General features: G+C 36.9%; 1 pseudogene; it reads right to left on the bottom strand.

Annotated features, from left to right (window-relative positions):
* Window positions 1-8,666: 8,666 nt before the first annotated feature.
* On the bottom strand, window positions 8,667-9,512 carry LOC147613943 (18.1 kDa class I heat shock protein-like; annotated as a pseudogene).
* Between the last annotated feature and the right edge of the window lie 8,092 nt (window positions 9,513-17,604).

The following is a 17,604-nucleotide window of genomic DNA, read 5'->3' as shown; positions in this document are numbered from 1 at the left end:
TGAGGATCAAAGACTTTGTACAAATCAGTTCAACTTCAACATAATGTTTGTGCTATATTTGATGACTAAATCCTATTACTCCCAAGGCTTGCAAGTCGGAACTCTCTTTTTGAACTTGATTGGACTCTTTTTCTTCCTTATTGGCTTGATGTCGACTTTTTGTTTATCAATGCTTACCTCTGTTGCTTGTCTGAGAGGGGTATCCTTGTCTTCAGCTATCTCCATGTGTTCTTCTTCTTGGATTGTGTGGCCTGATGCAATCATGGGTGGCTCTCGAAACCTTATGAGCTTGTGTTTTCCATAGCCCTCTAGACATTTGGGCTCCTTAACACCACATGCTAATGCATAAGAAGTGTAAGACAAAAAGTAAGAGGCCCTAGAGGCCTGCTTATTCACATAATCCCCAAATATATCTATGGCGGACAACCTCTCTATTAAAATGATCTTTTCCTTTTGCCATGGAAGATCATGTCCACCTAAAACCCTAGACAAACATTTAAAGAAGTAAACAATGGCTTCTCCATTGTTGCTCAACTGCCTATGGTAAATCAAGATCTTAGCACTGCCTAGATCATGAATATAATGAGCTAGGCTTGACATTTTGCCAAACCCAGCTGGCCTGCTTCCACTTGATCTCTGGAGGAATGTGTCATCCTCAATTTGTAGCTGCCATGTATCAAAAGATTGTAGTGAGACAATGATACATAACTACAAAACATTTAAACACAAGATAAAGTATTTGATTTGAAGTAATAATATCATACCCTCTCATTTTCATCAGCAACAAGAAGTTCATCTTTCCAAAGATTTATTCCTCTCCCCTCCAGTCCAGCCTCTTCTTTAAGTTTTTCCTTATGAAGTGCTGAGAGATTCATAGCTTCCTGGGTGAGCTGGAAGGCAGCTTCATCTGGCTCTTGGAAACTTTCAGCCTCTTTGAAACAAATAGTAAGGGCCTCTACAGGATCAAAAGTTGTTTCCAAAGCTAGCAGTGAATGGTCATCCTCTATGCCAACCTCCTTGTCAAGCCTTGAAGCCTGGGCAATAAGGGAAATGGCATAGTCCTCCCTCAAATTGAACATACACTCTATATCATGGAGGAAAACATAATCTTTACCACCAATCAAGACACCTGGAAGCATGGGCACTGCATAGTTGCTGCTCTGAACATCAAAATCTTCAACTGGCTGTGCTGCCCTAAGAGTTTCAGTCCTCAATTGAACAAGGTCAAGAGCAGCCACTTGAAGCCCCTCATCCTCGAGGTTGATATCTTCTTCCTGCTCTGCCATATCTGTTGCCATAGGAATATCCTCTTTTACCTCCGCTACAGATATATCTTCTTCTTCAGTCTCCTGCCCTTGCTCTTCTAGAGATTGCTGTTGAAAGACAATGTACATAAGGAATGCCATGTTTTCCTCAAGCACTCTACACTTTCTGGTGTGCAAGTTACAGCTGAATTTATATTCCTCAGGCAGGCTGTCAAACCTTCTTTTCACATGGTACCCCAGCCTGTCAATGGAGACAATATGATTTAAATGCACAAAAACCTTTTCACCTTCCACAATCCTTCCTGCCTCTGTCAGTTGTTTGAAGGTATCCCAATGGTCTGAAAGGAAATCTCTGTAATGGTCCAAAAGAGAGCTCATAGTGAACTCCCTGTTGAAAATACTGTGGTATATGTGGAAGTTCCTCTGAGCCTTGCACTTGTGAAGAAAGTCAAATAGGAGCAAATCTGGAGATTTGTCCTCTTCTGGTTCCCTTTGTTTTGAAAGGGAAGACTCACCTTTCTGCTCTAGTCTCTTGCTTTTGCCTGAACCAAAATTTATATAACATGAATTCTATATGCTCACATATGCAATCAGATAATGTATAGGATATCACCAAACAACTCTCTTCATAAGCACACATGAATCACCTGGTGATTGCTGTGGTCTGAGTATAGCAGCAGAAAAGTCCAGCTTCCTCTTGAAAGGAGGGGCTTGAGAATCAACTGTTCCAAAGCAAAAACCTTTCTCATCATCAAGAAAGACATCCCCATGGACATAGAAAGCAAAACAATGAGGAAACAGTAAAAACCAAAAGGGACACAAGAATTTGCAACAAAACGCGATGCAGATCCATTTGAAAAATGTCAAGTGCTCTCCTCGCATTTTGTTGCAAATTCTAAATTTCTATACATCCAAATGCTAGGGATATCTCACAATGTTCAGGACAGTAAATGATACCAGGAGGAATTCCTCAGGGCAAAAGAGATTAAAAGAAGGAGGAAAAAATAAAAGAACCTTAACAGTTGAAGTTAGATAGATACTTATGCAAATGAATTTATTGTAGCACACTTAAGCACCTTAGCAGCTGAAGTTAGTTTTTAGTAATACAATAAATTTCGGACCTATCCATGAGTATCCTATGGCACAATCACAAATTGAGAAGCCCTAAAATAAAAGTGCCTAATAAAATGTCATTTTTCATTTAGATATTCAAAATATAAAGTCATTCTTGATATAACATCTCTCGCGCATCATTAAATTAGATATTTTATACAAGCAGATTGTTTAGAAATAAACTCGCTTTATCTTGGACTTTTTCTTGATATCATTATGAAACTAGCTCTTGGGATTGGTGTCAATCTCAAAAGAAAAGCCTTTTATTTCCATCAATACACCATGAGGATTGCTTGTGGGTCTCTTCCAACTCCTTATATCTTGAGATTTTACTCGACCTCAAGGGAGAAGGTTCATTATATCATGAGGAACATTGTGTGTCTAGCCTACCAACCATGAGCATCTAGGTAGCCAAATTTGTTTAAAAAAAGAGTGATGGGTACATTCTAAGGAGAGGGGGAGCAGTACCTTAGAACAAAATGTTTGCTAAGGTTATAAAGATATCACTATGGTGATATTATGAAGCGATGTAAATGAATAGAAGCCATTGACTAGAAGCTAGATTCCCTAGAACTACGCACCTACTACCATTGGGACTCAAAAATCCATAAAGTCTTCAATTAGCATTAAATGGGACTCAAATCAAGGGGGTGGATGCTATATGATTTAGGGTTATATTAGGCGAGTTGTTAAGCTAGTCCATGGGCTAATGATGATGTACTTGATCCCATTTAAAGGCTACGCATCTGATGGAAATGTGTGTTTCGGATATAAAAATCAAGATGGACTCTCCGCTGAAGATCAGCAAGATCCACCAACTCCCAACCTAGATTTCAAATTGGTATCAGGTCAAACCATAGTCCCTTTGCCATATATGCACTCTAAGGTTGCTAAATTAGCAAAATCATAGAGTATTGATTTGAGTCTTGATTATCTCACTTATCCTATTTTTCCCTCTTTCACCCATTCTTACAAATCAACTCAAACCAAGTGGTTTGAATACTTCTACATGAAGTTTTAGCTTTCCACAAGCCCATAACAGTAAGAAAACCATTATCAACAACTCACATCAAGCAATCAAAGAAAATTTAATCAACTTGGGAGTGGTTTTTTTCTAGCATGAAATGGAAATGAGCTCAAATCTGGTATCATTCTTATTTCTTGGTGCCATTAAGACTATGCAAAGTTTGCTCCAACATTGATGCAACTCTCCAAACAAGTCTTAATAATGGACACCTCATGAAAAATAAGTGATTAATTCTTAATTATAATGTTAATAACAACCATTTATGGTTTAAATCTCTAATAGGGGAGGCACTTTCCCTCTATCAAATCAGTAACCCTAACATCATTTGGTACTCAAATGATTAATCCAAATCAAGGTATTTAGGAAATTAATTAAGTTAAGCCATGGATTAATTATGATTTAGTTGAGTCTATTTGAAGGAAATTAATTAAGCTAAGCCATCGACTAATTATGATTTAGTTGAGTCTATTTGAAGGAAATTAATTAAGCTAAGCCATGAGCTAATTATGATGTACTTGAGTCTATTTGAAGGCCTCCCATCAAATGGAAATGTGTGTCTTGGATCAAATCTCTTGTCTAAGTTATTGTGTTAATCACTCTCTTAATCTAGATTGTGCCAAAATGTTGAATCTAATCCATTGTTATCTGCCTTAATCAACTCCAAACTTAGATTTTAAGTAACTTCAAGATTTCTTCTTATAAATTGGTACATGTGATAGGCTTACCAATGACGAACCTCCTCTCTACTCTTTGTTGCTATGATAAAACCCTTGAACTTAGAACATCAAGAGTGGTGGTATTTTCTTTTTTTGTTCTAGAATCATTAGAAAGCTTGATTTCAAGAAAAAACCATTTAGTTGAAAGCTTCCCAAGCATTAGAGGGGTTGGGAAGGAGATAACCATTGAGAAGATAGAAAAACCATTGGATTAAGGCTTACCTTTGATTTTGGATTGATTCTTTAAAGAAAGAAGTGAAGCCCACAAAGAAAGCTTTGGCCACCAATTCGGGGAGGGTAATCTCCAAGAGAGGATGGAGAATTGCGAAGCTCCAAAAGTAGAGGCAAAATAGAAGGATAATAGAATCACAGTAAAATGAAGATAATATTGGCATGTAATTACTCAAAGATGAAAATACAAAGAAATTAGGGTCTATTTATAGGTTAGGGAGGCCACTAACCAAGTCCAACTGGGATCTAGTGGCTTCGAGCTTCAGTTTGATCTATTTTGGATAATTTTTGGACCAGTTTAGCTCACTTTTTGATCCAGTTTGCAGGAGGAGAGAGGAGAGATATAAATATTTTATTTTTTGAATTAAAAAGATAAGGCAATGATGAAAAAAAGGTGCCTCCTTCATGAAGTTTGATTTTTTTTCTAATAAATCTTAATTTTTAACTAATAAACCCACTTGGTCAACTCTTCATCTTATGTGAGCATTTACTAATTTTGGGGTATTTTATTTTATTTTTTGTATTTTTGTCATCCCAACACTCGGATTAATCCTATTGGCCCTTTAGAACCTTATTTGGACCTTAATCAGAAAATTTTAGAAATGTGGACCCTTAGGCTAAAGTCTCCAATACACATATTCAGTTAATTTCTAATGCACATTGGAAAATTCTTTTTGAACTTTAGTTTCAGAGAAATTCATCTTAGATTTTCAAAGAAACTTTTTATCCAAAAATATCTCAAATTTGTATTCTCTCTCTATAACATTTTTTCTCTCTCTAGGCCAAAACAAGGGGGATGATTACAGAAACTGAAGGGGAGGTTCTTACACCTTTATATCTCCCTCGGGGGGGTCACTATATGTAGAATACCCCTATCGCGTGCGTTCAAGGCCTATATTTTAAATCCCTTATCTGTGAATTTTTTTATCTATATAATATCTCCTTTTCTTTATGAATATGTAAATTTTTTTAAAAAAAATTAAATCATACCCTTATGTAAATATATTTCTGTAAGTTTCATAAATTAAAAATATGCTTCTGTTGAACGCACGTGATATTCACATTTTTTTGTAAGTGACCCCCCCGAGATATCTCCAAAGCTGGAGGGAGGAACCTTACAGGAAGCATCCAAGAAGCTTGCCAACATTCATTCATGATCAATTCTCCACCATAACAAACCTAAAATAAAAAATTTCATTTTTCTATAATGGGATTTCAATGGTGTGGACTAGTAATCCAATTAATATCATAGCTTGTGGGCTATCCTAACACATAGTTTGGAAATACATCCTTCAATTATCTATACCCCTCCTTTAATTTCCATTATCACTTGAACAAAGGCAGAAAGTGAAGGCTAGAGATTGGCCTCTATCTTTTTCAACTTTTATACCAATAATACTAGAAAATACATAACAATTCACTTGTTTGTGAAAGGAGTATTTTTACAAGGTTCTAATTTATCTTTTTCCCATTTCTAAGCTCTTAAAGTTTTTGGAATCAGCTTGTAATTGATAAAGATATATTGTGTTGTCACTCCAACTGTTGGCATCCCACATTTAGAAGCTCAAAGGAAAAGCTTGCGTGAAAGGAGGAAACTAGATCCACATTTCAACATGACCATCTTTGTCGAGAGAGAACCATCTTTCTAATGAATTCAAATCCTAATTTATGCCATTTTTCTTGATTTATCTTATAGTATTTGTATAAAAATAAGAAGATATGCAACTTTGACTTGCATGAGATAGAAACTTTAATCAAACTCACTTTAATCAAGAAGATATGCAACTTTGACTTGCATGAGATAGAAACTTTAATCAAACTCACTTTTTCTTTGTAGGTTGATGAAATGCTATAGGGGATGGCTTTTTTTTCTTTTGCTTCACTTTTTATACAATAAACAACTAGATTTTCCTCCCCATGCTAGATACCCACCACATTACCATTCTAAAATTATTCTTTTATTATTCTATTGATAGAGTAGCCCTTATCTTCTTCTATTCTTTCATGGATAGAGTAGCCCTCGCCTTTGTGAGGAGTCTTATGGCTATCCTAACACATAGTTTGGAAATACATCCTTCAAGTATCTATACCCCTCCTTCAATTTCCATTATCACTTGAACAAAGGCGGACAGTGAAGGCTGGAGATTAGCCTCTATCTTTTGTCAACTTTTATGCCAATACTGGAAAACACATAACAATTCACTTGTTTGTGAAAGGAGTGTTTTTACAAGGTTCTGATTTCTTTTTTTCCCATTTCCAAGCTCTTAAAGTTTCTAGAATCAGCTCGTAATTGATAAAGATGAGTTGTGTTGTCACTCCAACTGTTGGCATCCCACATTTAGAAGCTCAAAGGGAAAGCTAGCATGAAAGGAGGAAACTAGATCCACACGTCAACATGACCATCTTTGTCGAGAGAACCATCTTTCTAATGAATTCAAATCCTAATTTATGCCATTTTGCTTGATTTATCTTATAGTATTTGTATAAAAATAAGAAGATATGCAACTTTGACTTGCATGAGATAGAAACTTTAGTCAAACTCACTTTTTCTTTGTATACAATTGGTTTATATACAAGCTTCCTTTAGAAGGGCAGTCGAATGCGGTTTAGGTTAAATGGAGTGTTGAACCTTTTGGTGCATACAATTGGTTTATATACAAGCTTCCTTTAGAAGGGCAGTCGAATGGGGTTTAGGTAAAATGGAGTGTTGAACCTTGGGATGTTCGTCATACCTCTTCATATCCCTTATTAAATATACAAATCATTATTATAATCCTTGATCACAACGATACAATGTTCGAGCATCACAAATGACTGATGAGAATGTCCTAGGTGCAAATTAGTTAAGTTTCTTTGCATTCATTAAATTCTAATAAAGTACATTGAAAAAGAAGTTAGCAAATTGACCTACACTACTAGACCTCTCAAGAAATAATTAATAGCTACCACATAGGTAAGAAAATGCCAAGGAATCCCAAACAACCACCTTTAGCCAACAATGCCTAATGAGACTAGTACTAAATGATACTATCAGCTCAAAGGAATACATGCACCACAAAGCTAGATAGCCAAAGAAGAGCACCTGTTTAAGAGAAGATCAACAAATCTTAAACTTGTCTTAATAGAGAGGAAGAAACTTTCACGCACCTTGTGTTACAGACAATGAAATAATGAGAGTTATTTCAACATGACTAAAACACCACCTCTCCATCTCAAAGATATCTACGTCCAAATCATGATTATACGCATGGGAGTTGGATGGAGTGGATATCTATCACAATTTGGAGATGATGATGATAACTCACATTTTTGTGGCACGGCTAAGAGGCAAGTACAAAAATAGCCTATAGAGTACCACCTCATCCATATACAAGCCTTGTGTACACTTAAAATGTACTAATTAGTACGCGACAAATATAAGAGCCATCATATTGTGCTACACAAAACTAAACTAAGACAAATGTGTACTAAAGGGAAACATGGTTTATCCTTGGGCTTACAATTTTTGTGGTTGCTATACCAAGGGATACATTGTGTACTAGCATGAAGACCAAGGAGATCCATGTGTACCATGACTACACAATTGGGTACCCAAGGGAAGCGACCTTGACCTCCTACACTTGCGCTTTCAGGAAATAATAAATATCTACTACCACATAGGTAAGAAGATGCAAAAAAAAAGCCCAAACAAAACAACCTCTAGCTACTAACAAGGACTAATGAGACTCGTACCAAACCATAGTATGAGGTCATTAAAGAGTGCACATTGAATGGATTGGCAAGGAAAAGCACCCATTGAGAGAAGATCAACCACACTCATCTTGGGAACACTCCAAGTGCACCTGCTAGGTTTTGCTATGACATAAGAAGAGTAATTTAAATTTGACGTCGTCTACATCGAAGATTAGATCGCTACTTCTAAGATTAACTTGTACATCAAAGATCGCTACTTCAAGATCAACAGCATATTATTCATGAAAGTTAGATCCATTGCATATTTATCACAACTTGGAGATAGCGACGACAACTCAAAATTCTGTGGCATGGCTAAGAGGCAAGTACAATAGCCTCTAATGTACCACTTCATCCATATAGTCCATCCTCTCACTCACTCTCTCTCTCTCTCTCTCTCCTCATTCATATATGCTAAACATGAGCAAAAACAAATGATCATACATGTCCATGATGTTGAACAATTCTTTAAAAACTCACTCTCCTCACTCTCTCTCTCTCTCTCTCCTCATTCATATATGCTAAACATGAGCAAAAACAAATGATCATACATGTCCATGATGTTGAACAATTCTTTAAAAAGAGAGGTTGTGATACATTCTTTTTTTTTTTTTTTAATAACTTGTACAAGAACACCCAAAACTGGTCCCTCTACTACACATCCAGGAAGGACCCTGTAATATAAACACACATGACTCGACCACATACATAGCCAGAGAGAGAGAGAGAGTCTTTGAACGATTTCTCTCAGCCCGAGATCTGGACACTTCTGACGGCAGACTTGGGCTCCGGCGGGGGCACTTTGGGGACGGTGACGGTGAGCACGCCGTTCTCCATGGCCGCCTTCACCTCCTCCATCTTGGCGTTGTCGGGGAGGCGGAACCGTCGAAGGAAGCTGCCCTGCGCGGAACCGTCGAAGGAAGCTGCCCTGCGCCCGCTCTACGCGGTGCCACCTGTCCGAGGAAGCCGTCTCCTCCTTCTTGCGCTCGCCGCTGATCTGCAGCACGCGCCCGTCTTCCACCTGCACCTTCACGTCCTCCTTGGCCAGACCTGCAGAGCAGGGCACACGGCTTTGCTCATGAGCAGTCAATTCCGATAAAAGAGACGGAGGAGGAAGGGGGGGCGATATTCTTACCAGGCAGGTTGGCCTTGAAGATGTGGGAATCCGAGGTCTCCTTCCAGTCCACCTGCGTATTAGCCACCGCAGCCACGTCCCGGGCGAAGCTGGGGTGCTCCGGGAAGCTGGCGCGCAGAGAGGAAGAGAAAGACGGGAAGGCGAGCGAATCGAAGAGCAGGGAGTCGAAGGGATCTTCGCCTGATCTGCTGCGGCCGAACAAAGAGAGGGCCATTTCTTCCTTCTACTGTACTGTACTGTACTGCTGTACTGGTAACTGCTGTGAGGGCAGAGAGAGAGAGAGAGAGAGAGAGAGAGAGTGTGTGTATGTAGCTGCTGCTGGCGAATTGAGATGCGATGAGATGAGGAGAGTCGCTCTGTGGAGGTTTATTATAAACGTAGTAGTAGGGCCTTCTTGGAGCTACTACCTGCGTCCCGAACATTCCTTTCCGAGGGTTCTAGAAGCCTCTACGTCCTACCTCTAATTTTCGCAAGGGTGCCTCCCAAGTGCTCCAAAAAAAAACTCGGGTTTAGTGTAAATCCAACTTGAATCAGATTTTTGAAAATTACATTTTGAAATTTGAGTTGAAGGTAGGCAAATTTTTAAGGGTTGTAACCTTTCAATTTTCAAAAGTTTCTCTTGCCCCAACTTGATGAGCAGGTCACTTTTATTCTCATTTTTTTCTTGTCAAGATTATGGTCTCAAATGAGTATATAATATTACAACTATAAATATTATTTAAAAACGTACAGTGGTGTGTCATCTTGGGCTTGGCGAGGTACATGGAATAAACAACCCCTTGAGATGTACTTGAGGTTTGATATAAGTTTGGCCCCACGTATGCCAACACAATCCTCGAGGGCTTTGGTTAGCATGCATCGTAAATGTAAAAAAGAGGGAGGATGTACATGAAATGAGACTCACAGGATATGACCCTACTAGACATTTCCACGCTGGCATGAGAAAAAGGAAACTCTTACATGGTATTTGTACTCCACCCTTTACCGCTCTAATGCCTCAAGAGAGCAATGCAAGTGGCCTCCACATTAGACGCAACCTCACCTCTCTTCAGTGCCTTCAAGAGTAGTCTCTCGATCTAGGCATTGTGTTGGCATAAAGATGTAAAACTCTTGAAAGGCCCCTTTTCACTCTCAGGAAGCTGACTGGAGAAAGAGACCAATCTCTTGATGGGCTTGCTTGAGAGCAACTTGGATTGTCCTTTGTGAAGAACGAGAAGGATGCTAAGATGTCCTAAATCTTCTAGGTAATACATGGGACTTGTAGGAGGTAATCTGGGATAGTTCTAGGTGATCTTACTACTACGAAGGGTCAGCTGGATTGAGATGTGTCTCTGCTGCCTAATCCAAGAGGATAGCTCCCACAAAGATCCTAACCATGTCATCCCTCTTTTAGCTCCACTTGTCCACATAGAGAGAACCCCTCTAGTCTAGAGAAGATGCGGCTAAGATGATCTTGCTCTGCTAAGGGTTAGCTCGATTGAGATGTGTCTATGCGTAATCCAAGAGGATAGCTCCCACAAAGATGCTAACCATGCCATCCCTATTATAGCTCCACACGTCCACTTAGAGAGAACCACTCTAGTCTAGAGAAGATGAGGCTAAGATCAAAGCAAGAGAAAATAAAGCCATGGAAAGGGCGGGAAACTTTGGAAGGTGCCAAGTGCCCTAGCCTCTAATAAGACATGCACTGAGGGATGAAAAGATTGGAGGAGGAGAGAGAGCTTGAGCTCTTGCAAGCACACACATGCTCACACAACAATGGATGGAAGGCTGAAATCTTCTTCTTCTTCTTTTTGTTTTCAAAAGAGTTCTATAAAAGATAAGTGAAAACCAACATAAGTACTAGAGTACTATATACAAGTGGTCTATAATGATAACATGCTAAATAGGTGAGCTCGCAGGATAAGTATGCTATAACTCGATTGGACTAGGTAGGTGTAGTCCAACTATAGAATCAATGTCAAAGATCCCATCATCTCAACTACCAAATGCGCTAGTAGCATAAAGGTGAAATGGTCTACTAGGCACAACATGAGTGACAACTCAAGTTGAGCTATTCTTCTTTTTAAATAAAAGATTCATGGAATTTACAAAATCAATTATACCCATATTTACTCTTTTAGTATAAACACTAATCCATTTATCTAAATGAATCATTTCCATAATTCTCATAAATTGATTGATTTTATAAAATTTGTGCATAACCTTCTTTATTTTTCTTACTATTGAATAATGCTCAAAACTCCACTTTTAGCATAAAAATTATTTATGAATGTACATATATAAAGATAAATATAACAAAAATTCCTCTTTTCTCTATTTAAACAATTATGCATAAATACTATAAAAGTATTTTCCATAAATATAACAAAAATCATTCTTTTAGCATCAAAATATAGATGCTTAGAATATGATGGGAATTCCTCTTTTTGCTTTATTAAATTTATGCATAAAAATTAGATCTATCTTTTTTTGGAAAATTTTACAATCGCTTCACTGCAACTTCTAAGAATGTTTAATTTCCTAACTTTAAATGAATATTCCTAATTGAAATATAATAAGAACTCCTCTTTTAAACTAAAATTTATTTATGTATACATAACATAATTATAATCATAATTATAATTAAATCTCTTGATTATTCTAATATATCCATTTCTCATTTCCAAAAATGTTAGCATAACCCTCTTTCAACTTAAAATAAATTAATATGATTTTTCTTAATCATAAACAAGCTTAAAGAAATCAATCATCATTTCATAAAAATACCTAATCTTTTTCTCTAACTTGTCAAGCCTAGAGTTTTGTTTAAGATAATGGGTTTATCGTTAAGAACCATCCTTCTAACAAGGATCTAACCATAAAGATGATTAATCTTTCCAAAAAGAGAGATTTAAATATAAAAATACTAATTAAGCATAAAGATTAGTATTAAACCATTTAAACATTATGAATCATTAGAACGCTTGATTTCATGAAAAAACCATTTAATTGAAAGCTTCCCAAGCATAAGAGGGGTTCCGAAGGAGGTAACCATTGAGAAGATAGAAAAACCATTGAATTAAGGCTTACCTTTGATTTTGGATAATTTTTGGACCAGCTTGGCTCACTTTTTGATCTAGTTTGCAGGAGGAGAGATGAGAGATATAAATATCTCATTTTTTGAATTGAAAATGCAAGGCAATCATGAAAAAAGGCGCCTCCTTCATGAGCTCTTTCCTTCCTTACTGAGGTGTCAAAAATTAATTTTTTTATTAGAAAACTTAATTTTTAACTAATAAACCCAGTACTTCGTTAACTCTTTATCTTATGTGAGCATTCACTCATTTTTGGGCTATCTTATTTTATTCTTGGTATTTTTGTCATCCCAACACTTGGATTAATCCAATTGGCCCTTTAGAACCTTATTTGGACCGTAATAAAAAATTTCTGAAATTGTGGACCCTTAGGCTAAGGTCTTCAATACATATATTCAGTTAATTTCTAATGCACATTGGAAAATTCTCTTTGAACTTCTGTTTCAAGGGAATTCATCTTAGATTTTAGGAGAAATTTTGTATCCAAAAATATCTCAAATTTGTATTATCTCTCTCTATACCATTTTCTCTCTCTAGGCTAAAACAAGGGAAAACAATGTTTTCTTGTATTCTGAATTGGGGGATGATTACAGAAACTAAAGGGGAGGTTCTTACACCTTTATATCTCCAAAGCTGGAGGGAGGAACCTTATAGGAAGCATCCAAGAAGCTAGCCAACATTCATTCATGATCAATTCTCCACCATAACAAACCTAAGGATTCACTAAATTCTAATAAAGTACATTGAAAAAGAAGTTAGCAAATTGACCTACACTAGACCTCTCAAGAAATAATTAATAGCTACCACATAGGTAAGAAAATGCCAAGAAATCCCAAACAACCACCTTTAGCCAACAATGCCTAATGAGACTAGTACTAAATGATACTATCAGCTCAAAAGAATACATGCACCACAAAGCTTAGATTGCCAAAGGAAAGCACCTGTTAAGAAAAATCAACAAATCTTAAACTTGTGTTAATAGAGAGGTAGAAACTTTGACGCACCTTGTGTCATAGACAATGAAATAATGAGAGTTATTTCAACAAAGGACTAAAACACCACCTCTCCACCATCAACGATATCTACTTCCAAATCGTGATTATACGCATGGGAGTTAGATCCAATGGATATCTATCACAATTTGGAGATGATGATGATAACTCAAATTTTTGTGGCACGGCTAAGAGGCAAGTACAAAAATAGCCTATAGAGTACCACCTCATCCATATATAAGCCTTGTGTACACTTAAAATGTACTAATTAGTACGCGAAAAATATAAGAGCCATCATATTGTGCTACACAAAACTAAACAACTAAACTATACCAAGAGATACATTGTGCAAATAAAAAGAGAGGGAGGAGTCACAAAACAAGGAGAATCATGTGTATACTACCATGAAGACCAAGGAGATCTATGTGTACCATGACTACACAATTGGGTACCCAAGGGAAGCGACCTTGACCTCCTACACTAGCGCTTTCAGGAAATAATAAATATCTACTACCACATAGGTAAGAAGATGCAAAAAAAGCCCAAACAAAACAACCTCTAGCGAACAAGGACTAATGAGACTCGTACCAAACCATAGTATGAGGTCATTAAGGAGTGTACATTGAATGGATTGGCAAGGAGAAGCACCCACTAAGAGAAGATCAACCACACTCACCTTGGGAACAATCCAAGTGCACCTTCTAGGTTTTGCTATGACATAAGAAGAGTTATTCAAATTTGATGTCACATTAGGGAAAAACGGAGCTCATTTTGGGGCCCTGTAAGAAATTCACTATTTTTCGATTTATTTCTCTCCTAAAAGATCTCAAAAATAATAAAATATGGAAACGTGCTCAGAACTGTCAGTGAGGACCACTGAACTGTCAGTTCAGAAAAGAATAAGATAATCTTTTGTCTAACTAACACGATTTTGCATTAAATATCTCCTTAATTTTTTTGTTTCTCTTCCTTCTACTGCTGTACTGGTAACTGCTGTGAGGGCAGAGGAAGGCGGCACAGAGAGAGAGAGAGAGAGAGAGAGAGAGAGAGAGAGAGAGAGAGAGAGAGAGAGAGAGAGAGAGAGAGAGAGTGTGTGTGTGTAGCTGCTGGCTGGCGAATTGAGATGCGATGAGATGAGGAGAGTCGCTCTGTGGAGGTTTATTATAAACGTAGTAGTAGGGCCTTCTTGGAGCTACTACGTGCTTCCCGAACATTCCTTTCCGAGGGTTCTAGAAGCCTCTACGTCCTACCTCTAAGTTTCGCAAGGGTGCCTCCCAAGTGCTCCAAAAAAAAACTCGGGTTTAGTGTAAATCCAACTTGAATCAGATTTTTGAAAATTACATTTTGAAATTTGAGTTGAAGGTAGGCAAATTTTTAAGGGTTGTAACCTTTTAATTTTCAAAAGTTTCTCTTGCCCCAACTTGATGAGAAGGTCACTTTTATTCTCAATTTTTTCTTGTCAAGATTATGGTCTCAAATGAGTATATAATATTACAACCATAAATATTATTTAAAAACGTACAGTGGTGTGTCATCTTGGGCTTGGCGAGGTACATGGAATAAACAACCCCTTGAGATGTACTTGAGGTTTGATATAAGTTTGGCCCCACGTATGCCAACACAATCCTCGAGGGCTTTGGTTAGCATGCATCGTAAATGTAAAAAAGAGGGAGGATGTACATGAAATGAGACTCACAGGATATGACCCTACTAGACATTTAACACCATATTAGATAATTTGGGAAAAATCCCATTCCCATTTGCAAAATGGGATCATGGTGAACTTGTCCAAAAGTTTGTCAAAACCCCCTCAGGTGACATATCATTGGAAAGATATTGAAGAGTAGAATCTAAATCTATGATCTCCGAAAAATTTGGATTTGGTATGTTTAAGATATGTCCAAAACTATAAGGAGTAATTGATTCCCAAAATATGAGATTTTTTCCAAATTACCTAATATTGACTTATTTCCACGGTGGCATGAGAAAAATGAAACTCTTACATGGTATTTATACTCCACCCTTTACCGCTCTAATGCCTCAAGAGAGCAATGCAAGTGGCCTCTACATTAGACGCAACCTCACCTCTCTTCAGTGCCTTCAAGAGTAGTCTCTCGATCTAGGCATTGTGTTGGCATAAAGATGTAAAACTCTTGAAAGGCCCCTTTTCACTCTCAGGAAGCTGACTGGAGAAAGAGACCAATCTCTTGATGGGCTTGCTTGAGAGCAACTTGGATTGTCCTTTGTGAAGAACGAGAAGGATGCTAAGATGTCCTAAATCTTCTAGGTAATACATGGGACTTGTAGGAGTTAATCTGGGATAGTTCTTGGTGATCTTACTACTACGAAGGGTCAGCTGGATTGAGATGTGTCTCTGCTGCCTAATCCAAGAGGACAGCTCCCACAAAGATCCTAACCATGTCATCCCTCTTTTAGCTCCACTTGTCCACATAGAGAGAACCACTCTACTCTAGAGAAGATGCGGCTAAGATGATCTTGCTCTGCTAAGGGTTAACTGGATTGAGATGTGTCTATGCGTAATCCAAGAGGATAGCTCCCACAAAGATGCTAACCATGCCATCCCTATTATAGCTCCACATGTCCACTTAGAGAGAACCACTCTAGTCTAGAGAAGATGAGGCTAAGATCAAAGCAAGAGAAAATAAAGCCATGGAAAAGGCGGGAAACTTTGAAAGGTGCCAAGTGCCCTAGCCTCTAATAAGACATGCACTGAGGGATGAAAAGATTGGAGGAGGAGAGAGAGCTTGAGCTCTTGCAAGCACACACATGCTCACACAACAATGGATGGAAGGCTGAAATCTTCTTCTTCTTCTTCTTGTTTCAAAAGAGTTCTATAAAAGATAAGTGAAAACCAACATAAGTACTAGAGTACTATATACAAGCGGTCTATAATGATAACATGCTAAATAGGTGAGCTCGCAGGATAAGTATGCTATAACTCGATTGGACTAGGTAGGTGTAGTCCAACTATAGAATCAATGTCAAAGATCCCATCATCTCAACTACCAAATGTGCTAGTAGCATAAAGGTGAAATGGTCTACTAGGCACAACATGAGTGACAACTCGTGTTGAGCTTATCTTTATTTTGAATAAAAGATTCATGGAATTTACAAAATCAATTATAACGATATTTACTCTTTTAGTATAAACACTAATCCATTTATCTAAATGAATCATTTTCATAATTCTCATAAATTGAAATTTTTGTAAAATTTGTGCATCACCTTCTTTATTTTTCTTACTATTGAATAATGCTCAAAACTCCACTTTTAGCATAAAATTTATTTATGCATGTACATGTATCAAGATAAATATAACAAAAACCCTCTTTTCTCTATTTAAATAATTATGCATAAATACTATAAAAGTATTTTCCATAAATATAACAAAAATCATTCTTTAAGCATAAAAATATCTATGCCTAGAATATGATGGGAATTCCTCTTTTTGCTTTATTAAATTTATGCATAAAAATAAGATTTATCTTTTTCTGGAAAATTTTGCCATAGCTTCGCTGCAACTTCTAAGAATGTTTGATTTCCTAACTTTAAATGAATATTCATAATTGAAATATAATAAGAACTTCTCTTTTAAACTAAAATTTATTTACGTATACATAACATAATTATAGGTATAATTATAATTAAATCTCTTGGTTATTCTTAAATATCCATTCCTTATTTCCAAAAATGTTAGCATAACCCTTTTTCAACTTAAAATAAAATAATATGATTTTTCTTAATCATAAATAAGCTTAAAGAAAATAATCATCATTTTTAACTAGATTAAGATCATAAAAATACCTAATCTTTTTCTCTAACTTGTCAAGCCTAGAGTTTTGTTTAAGATAATAAGTTTATCGTTAATAACCATCCTTTTAATAAGGATCTAACCATAAAGATGATTAATCTTTCCAAAAAGAGAGATTTAAATATAAAAACACTAATTAAGCATAAAGATTAGTATTAAACCATTTAAACATTATGAATCATTAGAAAGCTTGATTTCATGAAAAAACCATTTAATTGAAAGCTTCCCAAGCATAAGAGGGGTTCGGAAGGAGGTAACCATTGAGAAGATAGAAAAACCGTTGAATTAAGGCTTACCTTTGATTTTGGATAATTTTTGGACCAGCTTGGCTCACTTTTTGATCTAGTTTGCAGGAGGAGAGATGAGAGATATAAATATCTCATTTTTTGAATTGAAAATGCAAGGCAATCATGAAAAAAGGCGCCTCCTTCATGAGCCCTTTCCCTTATACTGAGGTGTCAAAAATTAATTTTTTTACTAGAAA

The sequence above is a fragment of the Cibotium barometz genome, chromosome 43, assembly GCF_041138505.1.
Source record: "Cibotium barometz isolate CiBa-2024 chromosome 43, ASM4113850v1, whole genome shotgun sequence".
In the NCBI taxonomy this organism is placed as follows: Eukaryota; Viridiplantae; Streptophyta; class Polypodiopsida; order Cyatheales; family Cibotiaceae; genus Cibotium; species Cibotium barometz.
The sequence above is the reverse complement of the archived record's forward strand: the minus strand, read 5'-3'. Positions and strand labels throughout refer to the sequence as shown.